Genomic DNA, 17693 nt, shown 5'->3' on the forward strand with positions numbered 1-17693 from the left:
AGTTATAATGGAACATTCCTGTTTACCCAAGATACAGTTAAACAGAAAGGGGAAGGTATATACAAAAAGGCCCGGATAACCCTGACTCCCTCTAATTCTCCATATAAAATAAATATATCTACCGTAGGAATCAACTTCTCATCCCAATGGAAGACCGAGACCCACCCATGCTCCGGCCCCCTAACTCCCCTTGGGGGTCTACCCCTACCACAATCCGTAGACCTGTTCCACTCCTAATGCCAACCCCCTCCCAGTCTCTTAAAAAAAACTAAACTAAATCCTATTACAAATTAATAATCCCATGCCCTGGCTCTTATTATTATTTGAAGCAGTCAGATGCCCTGGATTTTCAGCCATACCAACACATTCTCAATGTTTTCAAAAAAACTAGATTTAATCTTTAAAAATTATTTATAAAATTGTTTATTTTACCATCATGTGGGAGATTTCAGATAGCAGACATAAAAAAAATAGGAAATTCTACCGGACTACTACCGGAAAGAACCTCCAAAACTGACTTGCTTTCTGAGCTTCATTTTGGAAATAACATGCCAGAAAATTTCCCTAAATCCTGAGTAGACAACAAAATAAGTATGACTAATGACTAGAGATGAGCGAGCACTAAAATGCTCGAGTTTCCATACATCTGCAATGTGTTCTTCACACATATTGTTCTCCATATACCATTGTGAAGAACACTGTTCAGCACGCGTGTCTTCCGATAAGTTAGCAGATGTTCGGAACATCTGCAATCTGTTCTTCACTGTGTTCTTTCTGTGCTGTTGGTCCTGCTCCAGCCTGCTCCGATCCAGCCTCCACTTCAGCCCCTGCTCCTCTCCTCCATGCCTGCTCCGTTTCGCTCCAGCCCCCGCTTCGCTACCCCATGCCCGCTCCAGCCCGCTCCGCTCCAGCCTCCACTTCAGCCCCGCTCCGATCCTCCATGCTCGCTCCAGCCCCGCTCCGATCCTCCATGCCTGCTCCAGCCCCGCTCCGATCCTCCATGCCCGCTCCAGCCCCGTTCCTCCATACCCGCTCCAGCCCCCGCTTCGCTCCTCCATGCTCGCTCCAGCCCCCGCTCCGATCCTCCATGCCCGCTCTGCTCCTCCATGCCCGCTCCAGCTCCCGCTCCTCTCCTCCATACCCACTCCGTGATGTGATGCCCACTCTGATCCTCCATGCCCGCTCCGTGATGCCTGCTCTGCTCCTCAATGCCCGCTCCTGCCCCAGCTCCACTCCTCCATGCCCGCTCTAGCCCCCGCTCCGCTCCACTTCAGCTTCCCTCCTGAATGCCTGATTCAGCGTCTGCGTTCGTGTCTTTGGCTGAGTGAGCAGATGTTCGGAACATCTGCAATCTGTTCTTCACTGTGTTCTTCACTTAAATGATCCTGTGTTCACTGTGTTAATTGTATTCTTCACTGTTCTTCACTGTCTTTTCTTAATTAAATGCTCGATCTCGAGCAGGGGAAATACTCGTCCGAGCAACGAGCCGTTCCAAGTACTCTAATACTCGAAGGAGCATCAATCTCGGACGAGTATACTCGCTCATCTCTACTAATGACAGATTCAGTACGGGCCCAAAACACATCTCTGTTAACCATTTCATGTATAGGGTAGTGTTCGATTCCACAAACCTATTCCATTTTTTTTTTATTTTTAAACATAAAGATAAATTGGCAGAGGAGACATTGGCTCCTCTATATTGGTCTGGCAACTTCTACTACCCGAATGGACCCTAATGCCACGGGACCCACTACAGGCTGCCCCGATGACTCTATATGCAAAAAATGTGGTTGTGACTATATCACAACCTAAAACGGTGAGTTGAATATACAGTATTCACTTTACCTCTTTGTTGCAAGAATAATCTACTGCTCTAGTCTTCTCTCTTGTTTTCACTATAACTTCACTGTACTCATACCATCCAATATACAAGTAACAGTAGCTGCACAAAAAAGGTAAACATTATCACTTTACAGTGAACTAATGTGGCGGCATAAAAATTCAGAAACTAACTAAAGTATTCCCTAGTTTATCATTCTCAAAAAGCCCTATCATGATCCTTTTATATACAGCCCTCTTGTAATTTAACTATATAAAGCCCCCTCATGGTTCAATTATATACAGCCCCCCACACTAGGTGCTAACAGGTTGCTACGGACTGAGATTTAGCTATGTGCCCCCCCCCCCCAGCAGCACTGGGCCCTGTCACTTGCCCGGGTATGCCTGGTGCTGGTGCCGACGGCCCAGTGTAATGTAATCCTTATTTTGGGCATTGTGCCACGGCGCTGGGATGTTTGATCTTCCTATTCTTGGCAGTCTAATTTGCCCCTATTTTGTAGGCCATTGATGCTTTTGGAGCACTGTGGGTGGTCTGAGATGGCAGGGGACAAAGTTTTGAGATCTGGGCGTTCATAGCTACTGCTAAAATAAATACAGGCATTTATACCGATATAATGCACTTTGTTTCGTCTATGTACAATGGACACCTGATGAGTCTTACATGATTTGATTGATAGGATCAGATCAATTGAGTTAAATACCTTAGGCATCACCTAGCAAGGGCATATGGGAGCTCAGTGCTAGTATTAATGGCGCCCCGTACTATGGTCTATCCTCAAGCTTGTAGCTATAGCCTGACCTTGCACATGGCCATTGTCCACCAATTAGTGTTCTGTAAATCCCTCAATGTTACATATGATCACAAAGCATATTGGCAAGAAACTGTGCCTGTGCAGCAAAATACAAATGTGTTTATATATATATATATATGTATGTATGTATAGAGAGAAAGTGAGATAGTACTAATGAGCAGACCTGAATCTACAATGTTTCTACAGTGTTTGGTCCCCCAAACCCAAAACTGTACTTTAGTCAAAGGTTTGGTACCAACCCTTACCCCTGACATGACTAAGAGCACCTAACGCTTGAAATGTGCAGGCAAAACCTCTGCCATGTCTCCTATAATTTTAATTTGAAGAAATAAAGAATATATTGCTTTTTAAGAGGTGCCGCGACCCTTTGTTACTTTGGATTACTTTCACCTGCAGTCCTGGCAGGCCACGCGCACAGCACTCTTCAGGATTGAGGATTTCCTCATGGATTGTCACCCATGTGTGAGGACTTGCTAAAGATCGTGGTGAGCCGCATTACATTTCTTCTTAACTTTTGTTTGCTATTATGCCAGCTAACTCACCTGCATCGGCACACACTATGATGTCAGCGACTGGCTGGCGTCATGGTGCCTGCAACAGACAGTGCGGGGACACGGAGCCAATGCCGAAGCATGGATGGATAGAAGGGGACCGTCTAGGGGGTGTTGGAAGGTGAGTAAACGTTTTGTTTTCCTACAGGCTTTATATGTCTCGGCATAGCCTATATAACAAAGCAGTTAGTTCAGGTAGGTAATTCATGGTGACCGATTGTATTCCCACTGTAGGCCATAAAAGACCTTGTGCAGTTCCTTCCTGTATAACCTGAGGTTCATATACTGTATGTCAGGTGGTCAGCAACTGGTTAAAGAACACAAATACATTTTTCCATGTCTTCTCCCTCTGTGTATTAGATCTGATAATATCTGATTAGTCCCATAGAGATAGATTGATCATAAATTTAGTCCTCCTCCATAAACCCCCAGATGATCCGGAATATGATAAAAGCAATCCTCATCGGTAATACAACGTGCTCCACCACCAATACACAAGGCACCAGGTAAGACAGATCTCGATCCTTATGTTAGACACTACAGATATAGCAGAACAGAATTTGTATGTGCTGTAAATTTACTCATCTTTATAAATATGGTAAAAAACTAATCCTGTAACTTTACATTATGTATACAGTAATATGGAGGGTGGAATCAAAAAATGGGACCAAATCGCAAATGCTAGATGGGGCTGCGCTGGTTACTGTCACTGCGCTGGCGCAATTGCAGCTGCCAGCGACTTTTCATATCTGAAAAGTGGCCCACTGCGCTGTGATCCTACGCCAGTCCATGAATAAACCTTGCGCAGCCGGCTCCCCTGATACATCCAGAGATACATCAAGAGGCAGAAGCTTCTTGATGTATCATGCTGCGAAAATGTAGCAAAGGGGCTTTCATATGCTGGCGCACAAGTGCCGGCCTAAGATAAATGTGTGTATGTATGCATGTATATGTGTATGTATGTGTGTATGTATTTATGTGTGTATGTATGTCCGCTAAAGGAATCTGTACCATTACAAACTTTGCACAGCCGCTCTTTGTGACTCAGGGAATGTCATAAACTTGGTTTTGAGCTGAAATTTTCACCCCACGCTTTCCAAAATCCACTTATTAACCACCTTATATAGGAGTCTGCTACTGCTGTTGGTGTGGCAGAAGCTGAGCTGTGATTGGCTGCTGTTCTGCCACAGGTCATTAATATGAGCTCTGAACTTTGATTGGTTACTATAGGCAATGAGTATAAGATGAAAATGTAAAGGATCATCTCATCACTTTCCTCATCCACCTGAGTATAATTACCAATAAGATAGTGGAGATGCTGGCAGTAGTGCACAGGTGTCTATCTGTTCTAAACAAAAAAAGGGAGATTAATTAGATATAAATACCGAGCACTCACACTATGAAAAAGAATTATTTATTATGCCTAAAAAATATTAGTAAAAACATATCACAATAATCAAACACACATAAATAATCACAAATATAAAATAAGATAAAGCCTGCCAAAAAAGTGATAGTAAAAAATATAAAATAAAAATATAAAATATAGCGTGGAATGTTGGAGAGCGAAATGATTTTTATCCTTTGTGTATTATCTTGCAACACTACAATGTTGCAAATATTGGCAAAGAGAAGAAAAGTCAGCTCACCTGAATGGATGGAGGCATATGCAAACGAGACGTCCCGTGAGCACGGATACTGAGGCTCCAAGTACAAGAAATATAATAATGAAAAAATTCCAGCTGCAAACGGCGTCCACGTGAGGATAAAACACTGTTTCCTTTATTCAAAAACGTATTAAAAACAGAAATATGATGAGGGCAAACAGCCTATATACATGGAAAAAATCTCGTGCAGGGTAGTGAGGAGACGGGTAATAGCCTACGCGTTTCAGAGAAACATCTCCTTAATCATGGCTAGCCTGTCAATACTAACCGGGAGCTTATATGAGTACGACTGGTATCACATGATACAGAAATGGGCGGTGTCGTAGGTCACGTGAGGCTCCACAGCGAGGTAGACAGGCTGATTCTTTAACACAAGTGTACATAATCATATTAAAAATACTGAAATATACAAAGTAAGAGAGAGAAAGTATGACAATTATAGGAGGAACATGTTAATAGGGAACATAGCAAGAGAATGGTATTAATATTGATATATTGGGGGTCATTTACTAAGGGCCCGATTCGCGTTTTCCCGACCCGACGTGTTACCCGAATATTTCCAATTTGCGCCGATTGTACCTGAATTGCCCCGGGATTGTGGCGCACGCGATCGGATTGTGGCGCATCGGCGCCGGCATGCGCACGACGGAAATCGGGGGGCGTGGCCGAACGAAAACCCAACGTATTCGGAAAAACCGACGCATTTAAAAACCGAAAAAGTGTCGCTTGGGGAGCGCTTACCTTCACCTGGTCCGAGGTGGTGCATTCCGGCGCGATGAGATGACTTTCAGCGCAGCAGCGCCACCTGGTGGACGGCGGAAGAACTACCTTCATAAATCCCGGCCGGACCCGAATCCAGAGCAGAGAACGCGCCGCTGGATCGCGACTGGACCGGGTAAGTAAATGTGCCCCATTATGTCTTGTTTCTTATTCAGACCTTCCGGAACACGGGTTTGTAACGAGAAGATCCAGAAGGTTTCTCTGTTGAGAAGTTTCCTTCTGTGATCCCCCCCTCTGGAAGGGCGCTTAACTCTTTCAATTGCTGTGACTGAGAGTCCTGTACAATCTCCCTGGTGAACATTGACAGGCTAGCCATGACTAAGGAGATGTTTCTCTGAAACGCGTAGGCTATTACCCGTCTCCTCACTACCCTGCACGAGTTTTTTCCATGCATATAGGCTGTTTGCCCTCATCATATTTCTGTTTTTAATACGTTTTTGAATAAAGGAAACAGTGTTTTATCTTCACGTGGACGCCGTTTGCAGCTGGAATTTTTTCATTATTATAATGTTGCAAATAGGTGCAGATTTACTTACCCGGTCCATTCACGATCCAGTGATGCGTTCTCTGCAGTGGATTCGGGTCTTACGGCGATTCACTAAGGCAGTTCCTCCGACGTCCACTAGGTGTTGCTGCTGCGCTAAAGTTCGCCGAGGCCCGCCAGAGTTCACAATCCTATTCCTGGTGAAGGTAAGCGAGTGTCTAGCGACACTTTTTTTAAAAAATGCGGCGGTTTCTCCGAATCCGTCGGGTTTTCGTTCGGCCACGCCCCTGATTTCCGACGCATGCATGCTGGCGCCGATGCACCACAATCCGATCGTGTGCGCCAAAAACCTGGGGCAATTCAGGGAAAATCGGCGCAAAACGGAAATATTCGGGTAACACGTCGGGAAAACGTGAATCGAGCCCTTAGTAAATGACCCCCATAGAGTCCAAATATTCCATTACTAATGAAAGACCTGTTATTTTGAGGTGTAGAATTTTAATCCCAGCTATGTTAATTGTTGTAGGTATTAAAAAAACTATTGCAGGCAGTCATTAACCCCTTAAGGACCAGGCCCTTTTTCATTTTTGCATCTTTATTTTTTACTCCCCACCTTCAAAAATCTATATTTTTTAAAATTTTTTCCATGTAGGGAGCTGTGTGACGGCTTGTTTTCTGTGTAACAAATTGCACTTCATAGTGATGGTATTTAATATTCCATGTCGTGTACTGGGAAGCGGGGAAAAAAAATTCTGAATGCAGTGAAAATGGTGAAAAAACACATTTGCGCCATTACTTGTGGGCTTGGATTTTATGTCTTTCACTGTGAGCCCGAAATGACATGTCTACTTTATTCATTGGGTCAATATGATCACAGGGATGTCAAATTTGTATAGGTTTTATAATGTTTTCATACATTTACAAAAATTTAAACCTCTAACAGAAATCAAGAAAAGGCTAGTGTGTACAGGCAAAATAAATGTACATATTTCATTAATTCAAAAATACACTTGAATAGATGCCATGCATCCAAAAAGCAATTAAAAGTGTGAGAACAAACATCAAATTGTTTTTATGAATTTTGGATGCATGGCACCTATTCAAGTGTATTTTTTTTTTTTTTTTTTTTTTTGAATTTTTAAGTTTTTTATTATCGATTATCCATAGTATGTTACAGGACATCTTTTGCAGTATCGAACAAGATCCGTAATACATTACAGCATTACATGTCATATTATAGATAACAGCATATACACAGGCTCCCTTCTATTAAGAGCCACCAACCTAACGCAGAAAATGTCCTGACATCAATATACATAAATCCCCCCAAATCCCCCCTCCCTCCCCACCCTCTACCGATGCTGGGGACGCTGAGTGTACACAGTATATAGACCATGTAGTACAAAGAAGACCTCTATATACTCCACAGATTCCAAATATCCCTAAGTCTGCTGCCTTTCCTATATCGTTTCTCATAAGCACATTCGTACGATTTTATACGATTCACTAAATTGCTCCATTCATTCACTGTTGGGGAGTTCTCATCTAGCCAGTGTTTAACTAATACTAGTCTTGCAAGGAAGATGGTCTTCAAGGCCAAGTCACCCTTTAATCTATCATCTAGAGAAATCGGGAGCAAGCCCAAGACCCCGAAAGTAGCAACGCGCGGGAAAGCACATTGGAGCTGATCCTCTATTCTCGTGAATATCTCCTCCCAATAAGAGTTAATCTTCGGACAATCCCATAGAACATGTAGAATATCGGCCTGGGGACATTTACATCTCTTACAATTAGAATTCTCACTTAAGCCTATTTTAAACATTAAATATGGTGAAAAATAAATTCTGTATAATATATGAAGTTGTGTACATCTGTGATTCAAATTAATCGTTGATCTAACCACATTCTTATAAATATCTCGCCATTGTGCCACAGTGATAAAACCGACCTGGTTTGACCATTTCAGTTGAGTGATATGACTAGCCTTCTGGTCTATAGTAGACCTAAATAGACAATATATACTAGATAAATTGAGTCGTGATATATCTAAGTCTAAATTCAAGTGTATTTTTGAATTAATAAAATATGTACATTTATTTTGCCTGTACACAATAGCCTTTTCTTGATTTGTGTTATACATTGTATACAGTGTGTTGGCTACCTAATAGTATTCAGTTACTATACATCTCTCCATTTATTAGATAAAAATAAAAAAATAAAAAAAATTCTTCATTTTGCTGTTTTCTTGCGATAATAACTTTTTCATACTTCAGTGTACTTAGCTGTGGGTGGTGTAATTTTTTGCGAATTTTGATGCCGTTTTCAATGCTTCTATTTTTAGGACTGTAGCGCCTTTTGATCACTTTTTATAAAATTTCTTATAAAAAATAATAAATGCCATTTGCAACTTTGTGCAGTGAAAAAAAGGTTATTATATTTTGATAGATCGGGCATTTTTGGACGTTGCCATATCTAATGTGTTTGTGATTTTTACTGTTTATTTATATGACTTCTAGGGAAAGGGGGGTGATTTGAATTTTTAGGTTTTTCTTAATATAATTTTTTATTTTTTTACTTTTTTTTATTTTTATTTTTTACTATTTTTCAGACTCCCTAGGGTATTTTAACTCTAGGTTGTCTGATTGATCCTACCATATATTGTAATACTATATGGCAGTATATGGGGATTTTTCACACCATCTATTATAATGTGCAAATCGCACATTGTAATAGATAGCCTAAAGCATGACAGCCTCGGATCTTTGTTTGACCCGAGGCTGTCATGACAACAGATCGCGCTCCCTGATGACGTCATGGGGAGCGACGATTGGAAGCTTTGCCGGACGGCGATCAAAAGGTTAACAACCGATCATCGGTGTTAGCGAAGGGTGCTTGCTTCATTGTGAAGCAAGCACCCGGTGAGTATGAAGAGGGCTCAGCCCGTGAGCCCTCTTCATACTCCCCCATGCGCAATAAAACGTACAGATGCGTCTTATTGTGCTATGGGGTTAAAGACGTGAATATTGGGGCACATTTACTAAGGGTCCGAATGCCAAACTTTCGTCAGGTTTCCCGAATATATTTGCACTTTGTACGGAATTGCCTCGGGTTTTTGGCGCACGCAATCGGCGCATCGATCACCGGCTTGCATGCGACAGAAATCGGGGGGCGTGGCCATCGGACAACCTGACAGATTCGGACAAACCGCAGAATTTTAAAAAAGAATTGTGACGCAAGATCAAGCACTCACATGCACCAGGAAGAAGAAGGTGAACTTCGGCGGACCTCGGGTCAGAAGCGACACATGCAGGAGCTCGCGCACACAATCTTCATGAATTGCGCCGGACTCGAATCCTTGTCGGTCAACGTGCCGCGGGATCGAGACAGGACCAGGTAAGTAAATCTGCCCCATTGTGTCTTGTTGTACATATATTCCAATGGAATGCACGGATGATTGACCGCCAGAGACAACAAATGATTAGCTGTAGCAGGTTTGTTTTTTTAACTTATGTAATTTTCCTGTGATGTTGAACATTTACTACTATGATCGGATACCTGACCTAGGGTATTCTTTCCCCTCCCCCAATATTGGCTCACTTTGCTCTTTTTTGTTCCTTGGTTTTATGCGTATTTCTTTTAATGTAAAATTTTTATATTTTTTAGTGGAGTGTATTAACAATATTAAATAAAGTTTTGGATATTAATTGATTACAAAATTCATATTTTGTGTTTAAAAAATGGAAGTTTACATTTCACAGCCACGTTCCCTAGATCTAGAAGTAAGTGTGGATGGTTTATCATGATGGCTTTTGATGATAGATTTCCCTTAAAGGACATCTACCACCAGGATGAAAGATTGTAAACCAAGCACACTGACATACTGGTGTGTGCTCCCTCTGGTAGGTTTAAAGGTTTAAAAAAATTATGCAAATGAGTCTGAGGTGTAATTGGAGCCTGGAGCTCAACTGGTTTATTTACATAATTTTTAAGGACTTTTATTTTTAGAAACCAGGACATAAGAAGCTTAAAGAACAGCAGATCATTCAGGAGGTGAAACACCAGTATGTCAGTGTGCTTGGTTTACAATCCTTCATCCTGGTGGTAGATATCCTTTACATGAACAGTCTTTTTTATTTATTATATTCTGTAGGGATTATTTCATTGACCTTATGTGTGTGGAGTTGTTAAACCGTTTTTAAACTTTTTTTTTTCAAACCATGTGAATAAGTCTTAGAGCTGTGATTATCATCATAGTATATAAGGCTGGAAAAAGACGCAAGTCCAACCTTTAAGAATTAAATAAATGTTTTATTCCCATAACCCGTGATATTTTTTCTCTCCAGAAAGGCATCCAGGCCTCTCTTGAACATGTACATAGAGTCCGCCATAACAACCTCCTGCGGCAGAGAGTTCCGTAGTCTCACTGCTCTTACAGTAAAGAACCTTTGTCTATGTTGATGGTAAAATCGCCTCTCCTCTAGGCGTAGAGGATGCCCCCTTGTCCTGGTCACAGGCCTAGGTATAAAAAGATCTTTGGAGAGATCCTTGTACTGTCCGTTCAGGTATTTGTACATTGTAATGAGGTCTCCCCTCAGTTGTCTTTTTTCTAAATGGAATAATCCCAAATTTTGTAATCTGTCAGTGTATTCTAATCCCCCCATTCCACTAATAATCTTGGTTTCTCTCCTCTGCACCTGTTCCAGCTCTACTAAATCCTTTTTATACACTGGTGCCCAAAACTGTACACAATATTCCATGTGTGGTCTGAGCAGGGATTTGTATAAGGGCAAAACTATGTCTTTATCATGAGAATCTATTCCTCTCTTTATACATCCCATAATTTTATTTGCTTTAGCAGCAGCCGCCTGGCTCTGGTCACTAAAATTAAGTTTACCATCCACCAATACCCCCAAGTCCTTTTCAGCTCCAGTTTTCCCAAGTAATTGACTGTTTAGAACATAATTATACATTTTGTTTACATGGCCTAAGTGCATAACTTTACATTTATCTACATTAAACCTCATCAACCATTTCTCTGCCCACTCCTCAAGCTTCCACAAATCATTCTGTAATGCTAAACTATCGACCTCAGTATTTATTACTTTACACAGCTTGGTATCAACTGCAAATATTGAAACTTGACTATGTAAACCCACTACAAGGTCATTAATAAAAATATTAAAAAGAAGTGGCCCCAATACTGACCCCTGTGGCACTCCACTGGTAACGTCAATCCAATCTGAGATTGTGCCATTAATGACGACCCTCTGTTTTCTATCACTAAGCCAATTACTTACCCAAATGCACAGATTTTCCCCATATACAATTTGCTTGGGAACATAGTTTAGCAATTAATTCTTTCCATTTGGCAAGATTTATGAATCTACAAACCCTTGATATCACTGCTGCCAATTATAACTGGGCCTCTTATCAGAATTCTCACTTATTTGGCTGTTTCACCCTGGTCTTTTGCTTTGCTGTGGACAGAGTGTTCTTTATAGTTGTTCATCTTGGAGTTTATTCTGTGTACCAGGGGTGTTTTGACCCAATCATCACCCATGGTAGCACACAGGAGCTACACATATGCCTACTACTCACATCACTGCTGGTTATACTGGTCTCTTGACACTTTTACTGTACACCAACATTTTTGACAATTTTTTCCTCATGATTTTGTACCTCGCTGCCATTGCTTTTTATCCAGTTATTCCGATTTCAATTGTCTGTCTGTTTCTCTGTTCTAAATTGCCTGATGAAAGGGCCTTTAGTGTCCTGAATGCTTGCAGAAAATATAATTTTGGTTCTGGTTAGCCAATAAAGATGTAGTTCCTTAAGTACTTTTGCATTTTTGTAAGCACAGAAGAATTCTGGATTCTCTGTTTGTCATTTTTTTCGAAGCACATGCACAGAGTAGGGAACAGTGATCAATTGACCTCATTTGTCGGTATGACGTTAGAGGAGTGGGGTGGTACACTACAGCGCAAAGTCCTGTAGAAAGTGTACAAAACTATTGGTTAAGAAGATCATCCTCTACAAGAGTTAATATAGAAGATCATTTCCTTCGTCAACTCTCGCTTTGGTAAATGGAGTATCATGAAAAGAGCAGTAAAACAAACTTATGTAAGTGAATAAGGCTAGACTCCCAAAGTGAGGCAAATGTGTTGTATTGATGTCTTTTAAATTCATGTTTGTTATTATTTCTTGTGTTATGTGAATGTATGTGGATGCGATACTTTAATTTCCCTTTTCAGGACACATAAAGTTTATTATTATAATTTAGAGATTAGTAGATTTATTTGTTATGAATCTAGCATTTTTGTTAAGAATCTAGTATCTAGTATGGTTAGGCGAGTGAACTTGTGTTTTAGAGGGGATTACATACCAATTTCCAAGATAGTTAGAAAAAAATAGGTGCGGACTGATTCCATTGAGACCCGAACCAAATTGCTTAAAAAAATGTAAGTAAATTTCCCAAATCAGATCTTGGATGATTCACTCATCTATTCAATGTTAACCATTATGTCCCTCTGCTTACTACTATCTAACAAAATAGTCATCATATTCTTATAATATTCTTATATATACTCGAGTATAAGCCTAGGTTTTCAGCACAAAAAAATGTGCTGAAAACCCAAACTCGGCTTATATCTTTTGCATGTCATGTCATAATTTTTTCAGATAAAATAAGGCCAATGCTTAGAAAAGCCACCAACCGTCCACAAAGTTTCTTACCTTAAATGTCTTTTATATATTATACTAATATACTATAATTTTCATAATTATTTATTGAATGAGTTTCTTCTTGCCTGTATACTGTGTATTACTATGGTCCTAAAATTGTTCTACTCACATGTTTATCTGTACAATTCATTTATGTCTCATAGTGTTTGACAAAGGCCTTTGTCAGGCTGAAACGTCACTGATCACTTTATGTAAATAAATATCACTTTCTGGCATTGTACCCAAAGGAGTGCTTGGATTCATTTAATTTTGCAGTATTTTTCAGTTTATACAAATGGATGGAGAAGGAATCAATGTCACAGCAGAGCCCAGGTTCTACATCTTTGCGTTCTCCACATCTGAAAATCAAAGTATTTTAATTCTCATCTTAGTTTTGCTGATTTATCTTGTTATCCTTAGTGGGAACCTTCTCATTATATCATTGATATGTCTTGAGCCTCGGTTACACACACCCATGTATTTCTTCCTGTGTAATCTATCCACATTGGACATCATGTATGTCTCCACTGTACTCCCTAAGCTGATGTATGTGTGTCACACTGGTGACCATATTATGTCTTACACCACTTGTATGGCTCAGATGTTTTTGTCTACAGCTTCTGGTGATATTGAAAGCTTTCTACTGACCTCCATGGCCCTTGATCGTTATGTCGCAGTCTGTTTCCCTCTACATTACTCTCTCATTATGAGCAAAAAAGTTTGTGCATTACTAGCATTTCCTGCATGGTTTATGTCTATGATCAATTCCTTCATTTTATCTTCCTTTGTCTATAAATTGACATACTTTGGCTTAGTTTCTGTGCAAAACTTCTTCTGTGAACTTAAAACCCTGATGAATGCCTCCATGAGTGACACTACGTTTTTGAAAACTACCATTACGGTGGCTGCAATGTATATTGGGGTTATCCCATTTTGTTTGATCTTGGCATCATACATCCGCATCATTCATGCTGTCCTAAAAATAAGGTCTTCGGCTGGAAGATGGAAGACCTTCTCAAGCTGTTCCTCCCATATAACAATTGTTGTTGTATTCTATGGCTCTGGAATGACATTATACTTATCACAGTCTCTTGAACAAGAAATGATTCTCTCATTGATGTTTGTTACCTTGGTCCCGTTGTTAAACCCTATAGTCTACAGCCTGAGGAATAAGGAAATTACGAGGGCCATGGGAAGAAGAATGGAAAGGAAAATAACATGCTAGTTATAAAATAATTATTAAAAGCTTGATGGCATTGTTGCCTTGCCTTTGGAAGCCACTGTACGTCTTTATTATTAATTTATTTGATGCATGTGCAGCCACCCACCATTCAACCCCAATGGAAAAACCAACAAGAGCCAAGACTATACACTTAGTGCTACCATAGAGCTGAATGAAGGTTACTCCTGCGCGGCACTTTCTCCATTCACCCTGGCTATGTGAAGGCATCAGCTGACCTCCAATACTTGGATAGGTGCTGGTCTATAAGTGGGATCGGCATCTATTTATGACATATCCTGCGGCTAGAGTAGAAAAAAGTTTCACACACTAGATGTTGCTTAATTAATTCTTTAGTAGTTTTTTTCCAACGTGATATAAAACATTTGAACTTCAACGACAAAACTTGTTCATGCTAAATTTTTATAAAAGATCATAAAGTTATGACGTTTCGGCCATCCGACCTTTTTCAAGTAAGATCTGTATGTGCCAAAAGGAAAATATGGTAGGTCTTAAGTCAAAGATATAAATGCATGATATTTTCATAATGTGAATTAAGATAGGAATAATTTTAGCATAAGGCAACCAGTGTAGAAAAGGAGCACTGTGTAGTAAAAATTCTAGTAGAGATGAAAGAAGAGCCGTAATTAAGAACAAGGAAATAAAATAATATGGGTTTGCACAAGGAGGTGTTAAAGGAAATCTACCGTCTGGAAAATAAGAGATTATCTCCCAGGTAGGCATTTTTTTTTTATTCTATCATTGCATACATAAATAATTGTTCAACACCAATAAGAATTATGTCTCTCTCACTCCTGTGTTTTTTTATTTCGAAGCTAATTCTACTTCACAAAATTTTAGCCCTGCAAAATGCTTGGATGAGCTAGAGGACACCAGGCAAGCAGCTTGGTTAGAAGGCCACAAATGTTGGAGCAATTGTTTGGAACTGGAAGAAACTATTTTCCCTGGGCTTGTTTCCATTCTGGGGCCACAATCCCAAAGATTACCCATAGTAACACACTATGTCCTTGTGGATTATAACACTATAGGCAAGCAGTATCCCCTTGCCAGCACATGTGCAGGCTCTTTTGTAGTTTGCCAAGGACCATCCGGAGCATGTAGAGGAGGCATGGTAGAAGGTTGTATGTTCAGCTGAGCCCAAAATAAAACTTTTATATGTTATCGCCTCATCTTTCAGTATTTGGATGAAGAAGGAGGATCAGCACAAACCCAAGAAAAGTATCCTAAGCATGAAGCACGGCAGCACCATATTGAAATGAGAATGGATGAGGCCATGTATCATAAGATTTTTGACGACTGTCGACTTTCCTCAAGATTAGTCCTGGCTGGGTCTTCCAGCATGACTATGACTCAAAACACACAGCCCGGGCCACCAAGGAGTTACTCTGTAAGAGGCATTTCAAGGTCCTGGAGTGGCGTCGGCAGACCTGAACCAAATACAAATCTTTGGTGGGAGCTAATACTCAATGTTACCATTGATAGACCCTGATAGACCGGGAGAAGATCTATATGTAGCAGATGGCTAAAATACTTGCTTCAGTGTGTGAAAACTACAATAAACTCCTGACCTTTTTAATTGCAAACAAAGTTTTTTGTACCCAATATTAAATATTATTTTTGCATTGTAACAAATATTTTTTCATGCCATGAAATACAAATTAACTATGTAAAAATCACGTGATATTCTGGATTTTTTTTTAAATGCTGTCTCTCACTGTCTCTCACAATAAACATAAAAATTACAGACCTCTCCATTCTCTATAGAGTGGAAAACTTCCCCACTGTATGTCTGATTATTTAACCCTTTGAGGATGCAGCCCATTTTCTTTTCTTCACTTCCCACATTGTTTATATACATTCTATACATTTTTAATCCGTTTAAAATCACCATCACTGGTCATTTAGGACACTTTTTTCCAAAAATTGTTATAGGATATTGTATCCTGCTGCAGATAGTATTCAGCTGTGTTATCATTTTTCATAACCGGAGCAGGGCCATCACACAGAATCCAGGGATACTTTGAAGATCTACAGGTATCTCAGTTTTTTTGTTTTATATAATAATAAAAACATTTTTTTATATCGCCATCAAATTCTTATATGTACACTATGTTGTGTAAAGCCCTATGGAATTAACACGTTAAAGTCATCCATAGCACAAAAGTTCTTATTAAAAGCCTTCAATTTGTAAAAATGAAAACTACAGGTCAGGGCTCATTCATGTTAGAGCTTGGTCCTCCTGGATGAGCCACAAGACACACAGGAGGTCATTTACTAAGGGCCCGATTCGCGTTTTCATGAGGTGTTACCCGAATATTTCCGATTTGCGCCGATTTCCCCTGAATTGCCCCGGGACTTTGGCGCGATCGGATTGTGGCGCATCGGCGCCGGCATGCACGCGACAGAAATCGGGGGCGTGGCCGAACGAAAACCCGACGGAATCGGAAATACCGCCGCATTTTTTAAAAAAAATCTGTCTCGGAGCTTGCACTTACCTTCACTAAGCCCGGCTCGGTGAGCTCCAGTGCGTTCCGATGCTTTTCAGCGCAGCAGCGCCACCTGGTGGACGGCGGAGGAACTACCTTAATAAATCCTGGCCAGACCCGATCCAGCGCAGGGAACACGCCGCTGGATCGCGAATAGACCGGGTAAGTAAATCTGCCCCACAGAATCACTGGAACTTCAGATCACATAACAAGCCGATGGGAAAACAATGGCTCTTTCCTTGGAATGACAGAAAGCAGTGACCAAAGTACTCCAAAACTTGCCATTACATTTTCCTGAAAATTTGAAAATACTATCTTTTCATTTATCTGAGCTATATTCTCATTTGTCAAATAATGGTTTTCTCTATTGTCACTGAATTCTTCTTCCACCAATACCCACAAACAGGGATTTGTCACCCCTTTGGTTTCTTCTACTAATTTTTAAGAATTTTTTTATGGATCGCAACTGTAGAAGTCCATGCCGATCAACCTTATGTTTATAGCTGGAGGGTTGTCAGCAAGTGGTTAAAAAACACAACAAAATTGTACAATGTGTTTTCTTTTTGCATATAACATTAGTATAAAAATAGGATTATCTGATTAGTCCCCAAGTGACAAAGTCAACAGAAATTAAATCCTTTACCATAAAACCCCCAGATGATCCGGAACACGATAAAAGGAAACCTCGCTGGTAACACAACGTGCTCCACCACCAACACACAAGACGCCAGGTACAGCCGACCCGTGGACTTTTTGTCGGTAATGAAACATCAGAGTTCAGTGTTTTATGGACAAAGCATTTTGTTAAGAGTCTTAGCTTTTAAATTTTTTTAATATTTCCATTAATTATTTAGCTCAACAAATGAATAATAATAACAATTGTTGATAATTGTGTGATTCCTGGATCTGTAGTAACACTGCATTGCCAAATACATGTGGACATTTTTATATTTTACAACTTCAAGATAAATAAAGATATAATAGGATACAATATTCTACTTTAAATAAAGCCGAGTTACTTTTCTGAGGATGGCAATTCTATGTAAGGGTTTTTTTTTTTACAAAATGAGTTGTAGTTTTTATTGATGTTAGTTTTGTGGCACAAATATTATTG

Source organism: Engystomops pustulosus, chromosome 4 (assembly GCF_040894005.1).
Source record: "Engystomops pustulosus chromosome 4, aEngPut4.maternal, whole genome shotgun sequence".
Lineage (NCBI taxonomy): Eukaryota > Metazoa > Chordata > Amphibia > Anura > Leptodactylidae > Engystomops > Engystomops pustulosus.